A 6,000-nucleotide genomic window follows, 5' to 3' on the forward strand; every position below is an offset into this window, starting at 1 on the left:
CTATTTGATATGTGTACATTTGCAATGGGGTTTGAACAAGCTGGGTTTGGTTCTCGATCCATTTTGTGGCATAAAGTTGAATAAAAAGAAATGCAGTCAGGATGACAGACTTATGAAATCACCTTCCTATCTTCAGCTTAATATCTGGTTTAACAACTTAAAAAACCCAATGACTAGATACACACCATCTCAAAAAAGAAAATGAGCAGACCAAAGCAGTAAAGCCTTTTGTCTAAACTGAGCTATGCTGGGTCCAAAGAAACACTCTCCCCTGAGACAAACAAACAAGCAAACAGACAGACAAACAAAGGATTGGAGCTGTGAGGGAGGAGGCTTCCCTTTAGGGTCATTCAAATATTTTTTTCCAGCCTATTCATCAACAACAAGTATTAGCTCCAACTGCAAGCTCTGAAGCTGAATACTAAAGAAATATTAGCCCTCTGACTTATCCTCTGAGGATGTGAAGCATGGTAGGAGGGCCAGACCATGTGAATGAAAGGAACCCGAATATGTACACAGAGCAAGCAAGTCTCGTGCAGACTGAAGTATCCAGCTGCTGTCCACCCTCAAGTAGCTCAGATTTGACGGTGCTCAAAAGCACAACGTCTCTGCTTCCTCTAAACCTGTTCTCCCTTTTGACGTCCCTACTTCAGTAGGGCACATTCAGTTGCCTGTGCCAGAAACCTGGTCATCATTCTTGACTCCTTCTCTCTCTTTCCACCATTACTTAAATGATGAAACCCTCTCGGTTTTAACTCTTCATTGTTTCTCAAATCTACTTCTAGGAGAGGAAGGCTGTTTTGATGGGAGTCTGTGCTAAAATCTTCCAGCTTAGAGATCCCCATGGTGAGGACTCACGTTCCTCATCTAGGTGAGTAACATACATTGATTTTCAAACCTAGCAGATAAAACCAGGAGCTTGTCTGCACCCTTCCATCTGTGGGACATTGACATAGGCTCTTGAAGGTTTCTGTGCATATCAGAACAAATGACAGAGAGAAAAGGGGGTTGAGGGACCCAAAATACCCCACACAATATCCACACAGCCATGTTTTATTGCAGGTTGTTAGGTTGTCCAAGAGTTTGTGCTTTGTTGCTGGTCTCAGGATAGTTAGCTGCCAGGGTTCTGGGAAACAGAAAATTGGATGGAGGAGCTTGATTATTCAAATAAAGTAGTTTGACACCTAAATTACCTGGATAATTGCCTCATTGTGGTCTAGGGCAACCTGAGCCCTAGAACCATTGGAGCCACAGAAAATCTGAGAGCCATAATTGTCTGTGAGAAACTGAATGGGGCATCTGAGGAGGTGTCTGCAGCATAAGAAATGAAAACAGACTGTTCAAAGTGGCCAATGAGTAACATGTTCATTGTGGTAGGCAAAAAATCAACCCAGGTTGGAAGTGAGTCAGGGGGACAAATTCTGGCTGGTCTCTGACAATTTTCTCACTCTATTATTTGACCGTGGGTTGATTCATTCCCAGGTAACTCTATGTGGTGTACACATACTCCAGCATTTCCAATAATTAAATTTCCATCATCCAGGAAGCAGCCCCTAGTCCTCCTCACCCAATTTTGGTTTCTTGTGTGTTCCATGTTCACTAGGGGACTCAGTATGTACTGTATTTATTTACACTTACTTATATGTTGCTTTGCAAGTGTTTTCAAGCCATTTTTCTACCGTGTCCCATGTACCCTTAAGTGAATTTATGTTCTTTCAGATGGTCTCTATGGTAGCCATTTCCCTTGTTCCTTTCATTTGCATTTTATAACTCTGTTCATTTGATATTGTCTCATAAAAATCACCATGTAACTTCTTAAAACCTTTCTGCACACATTGCTTCTTTCTGCTGTTGACTCCAAGTATGAAAGCAGTGTCATGTGCAGCTAGGATAGAGCACATGTGCTGTTAGGTTTTTGCTTTATAGATAATCTGACTTCAAGACAACATCTCTAGGAAATCTTTGCATCTAAAAACCTAGGTTCCTGGTACATTCTCTGTGTCATTGCCTCCAGCACAATAAGCTGAGCCCCTTCCTGCTGGACTTGGCCTTACTCTGCTTGGAAAACCCTTTCCCTTTCTATACTTGCCAAGTGAAGGAGAACTCATGCTTCAAAACCTAGCTTAAATAGTTTAAAGCCTGACTCCTCTCCCAACCTATCTGCTCCTATGACACTTTTTACAAACCTCTGCTAAGGTCTATGTCCATTTTTAAATGGTTGTATGTTTTCATATTGGTCTTTTCCAAAATGCATACCTCAAGACCACAGCTTTTTCAGGGCACCTGGGTGACTCAGTGGGCTAAGTGTCCAACTTTGGCTCAGGTTATGATCTCATGGTTCATGAGTTCGAGCCCTGCATCAGGCTCTGTGCTGACAGCTCAGAGCCTGGAACCTGCTTCGGATTCTGTGTCTCCCTCTCTCTCTGCCCCTCCTCCACTTGTACTCTGCCTCTCAAAAACAAATTAAAAAACAATTTAGGGGCACCTGGGTGGCCCAGTCGGTTAAGCGTCCAACTTCAGCTCAGGTCATGATCTCACAGTTCGTGAGTTCAAGCCCCACATCCGGCTCTGTGTTGACAGCACAGAGCCTGGAGCTCACTTTGAGCTCTATGTCTCACCCTCTTTCTCTGCTCCTCCCCTGCTCGCACTCTGTCTCTCTCAAAAATAAATAAACATTAAAAAAATTTTTTTAAATAAAAAAACAATTTAAAAATTTTTTAAAAAAGACCACAGCCTTTTCATCTTTATAACCATACCACCAAATACTGAGTCCTCCACACCGCAGATACTCATAAATGTTAGAGAATAAACACTCAGTGGATAACTTGTTGCATAGAATGTTGAGAGCTCTCTGTTCTATCCCTCCATCCCTCCAAGGTGCCTGCCTGGATTGATTCTTCCAGCTTCATTCCTCGCATGCCTTCTCTTCCTCAAGGATCAGTGTTCATTTGATTGTAGTCTGTCCTTGCCATCATCCCAAATGCCCATTAATTGGCAGGGCTGGAATGGGCCCACGGGTGGTTTAAGTAAATAATGTGTTCATTTATAAGATATTTATTCTAATATCTATCTCAATATTTATCTCACATGTACTATGTGCCAGGTACTCTTGGTTCTAGGTGCTGAGGATACATCAATTAACGAGATAATCAAAATCCTTGCTTTCATGATGCTTTTATTCTAGTGATTTAGTCTGAAATTAGGTTGAGAGACAGACTGAGAATGGAAAAGTGAGTTTTTTTGCCTTTTGTCTGATAAATTTAATTCCAGGTCTCTCTCTCTCTCTCATTTCTCTCTCTACATATCTTTGTCTTTCCACTTTGATTTGTTAATTGAGTTCTATCTCCATGTGGCCTTCTGTCATCATATTTCCCAGTAATGAACACTGACATATATGCCCATGCCATGCTAAGTAGACAGTGGTATCTATATACACACACTACACTTCAATAGTTACCTAATGTTTTCACTCACTAATCATCCATTCACCCAAATATCAAACCTCCCAAGATACAAATTACAAGATATGAGATACAAACCATGCCACCTTCTCTCCCCATTCAGATGCATTTTCTAATGTGTGTGCATGTGGGTGCACCTGGAACACACCTGCAGACTTTGGCTTTTCCTCCACTTTGCCTTCCTCCTTTCTCTAGCATGAAATGGGATATGCAAACATGGTCCATTTTTTCAGGCGCAGAATCTCAGAAAAGTATCATGTACTCACACTGGAGCAACTTTTTAAAAAATTTATTTATTTATTTATCTATTTATTTATTTATTTCAATATATGAAATTTATTGTCAATTTGGTTTCCATACAACACCCAGTGCTCATCCCAAAAGGTGCCCTCCTCAATACCCATCACCCACCCTCCCCCCACTCCCACCCCCCATCAACCCTCAGTTTATTCTCAGGTTTTAAGAGTCTCTTCTGCTTTGGCTGTCTCCCACTCTAACTTTTTTTTTCTTCCTCTCCCCCATGGGTTTCTGCTAAGTTTCTCAGGATCCACATAAGAGTGAAAACACATGGTATCTGTCTTTCTCTGTATGGCTTATTTCACTTAGCATAACACTCTCCAGTTCCATCCACGTTGCTACAAAGTGCCATATTTCATTCTTTCTCATTGCCACATAGTACTCCATTGTGTATATAAACCACAATTTCTTTATCCATTCATCAGTTGATGGACATTTAGGCTCTTTCCATAATTTGGCTATTGTTGAGAGTGCTGTGAAGCAACTTTTAAAATGAGATGGTCAAAGAGAAAGAGAAAGGGAACAAATACTTAAAGACCATTCCCAATAGACCAGGCCCTTTATATATTTTATTTTATTGAAACTTCAAAACTATACAAATGGTAGATATTACTTATCACCATTTTGTAAATGCAGAAACCAAGATTAAAAAATATTAAGTAATAGCAGTCATGGCAGGGGTTGCTTGGGTGGTTCAATCTGTTAAGGGTCTGACTCTTGATTTTGTCTCAGGTTCATCTCACAGTTTGTGAGTTTGAGCCCCACATTGGCTCTGCACTGGCAGCATGGAGCCTGCTTGGGATTCTCTCTCTCTCCATCTGTCATCCTATCTCTCTTTCTCTCAAAAAATAAATAAATAAGCTTAAAAAAAGTGGTATTGAGATTTGAACTCAGACCTGACTGACTCCTAGCTTATGATCTTTCTTTTCCCATGCTAGGAGTGAGCCACCTGCAGAGATGTGTGAGTTTTTGGTCTGGTTTTTCTTCAGCAGTGCAGGGGTGTTGTTCTGAGCCAGTGGAAAGCATTATGGATATAGCCCACATTCATGAAACAAAGACACTGACCTGTAACAAAAGGGGTCTGTGTATTGTGGCAGCTGGTAAAACACTGTCACAGAGATCTAAGGACAACATATGCCTTTGTGTGCGGTGGTTTACAATTTCTAAATGTTTCCCATCCATTGAGCCCCTTTGATCTTCATACCAAGCCCTCTGAAGGATATAGTCCATGCCCATTTTATTTAAGAAAACTGAGGGGAAACAAAGAAAAAGGATCACTACTTGCTGAGGAAATGATTTTTTCCTCTGTCACACATACGCACGCACACACACACACCTTACTGGGGCCTCTCGTAGAGTTATGCATTTTCTCACACATCATCTCTGTGAAAAGTTATTATTTTACCCATTTTACAGATTTTACCCATTTTACATGTGTTTGGATCATATGATGAAACATTGAATTTAACACTATTTTCTAATAAGCTCTGCTAATTGGTGTCTAAGTCATCCTGATAGGTGGCTGTGATGACTGCCCCATAAGCTACCAAAGAGTGGGGTTGTTTCACTCAGAGAATGTTTCCTCTAACTCAATCCCTGCTTCTACAGCTTTTTTTCTATTTCCTTATGATTTTTATTTCCCCAGAAAGAATGAAGAATAGCCGCTGGTGGTCCTGTGAGTAATAATTCTTCAGAGTTCTGAATCCCATTGTGCTGTTGAAGACCGTTGTCCCCCAGTCCCCATGATTTCACATGAGAGTGGACTTAACTCCAAGTGTTTCTCAGTGGAGGCTAAGAGGCATAATGTAAGTGGGTCCACTCTTTTTCATTCTCTGAACCCAGAAGACATACTTCACATGGGTCAAATAGCCTTGCGAAAAGCTACTGGCCTGCCCGCTGGCGGTGAGTGTGGACTTGAATAGACAGTCAAGGAGGACAGAATGTTGGTGACCTGGTTTTCCCCAGCCTTTTCAACTTGCCCTCCTGTCTCGTATCTCCTAGCTTTCTTCCCTGGACATAGGACCCTTTCCTTGCTTCTCTCTACAGATCTAAGTTCACTCATTTTTCACTGCTTTTTCCTGCCACTCCTTGCAAAACACACATGTAGACATACACATAAAATCTTGTGCATAGGCCTCCATTTTAATCCTTTACTCCCTGACTTGGCTTCTCTCAATTTAGTTTTTCCACAGCTTTCCAGCACTTATCTCTGGAGCTCAGTAAGGTGCCTCCTGGGCTGTCC

Source organism: Leopardus geoffroyi, chromosome B4 (genome assembly GCF_018350155.1).
Source record: "Leopardus geoffroyi isolate Oge1 chromosome B4, O.geoffroyi_Oge1_pat1.0, whole genome shotgun sequence".
Classification (NCBI taxonomy): domain Eukaryota; kingdom Metazoa; phylum Chordata; class Mammalia; order Carnivora; family Felidae; genus Leopardus; species Leopardus geoffroyi.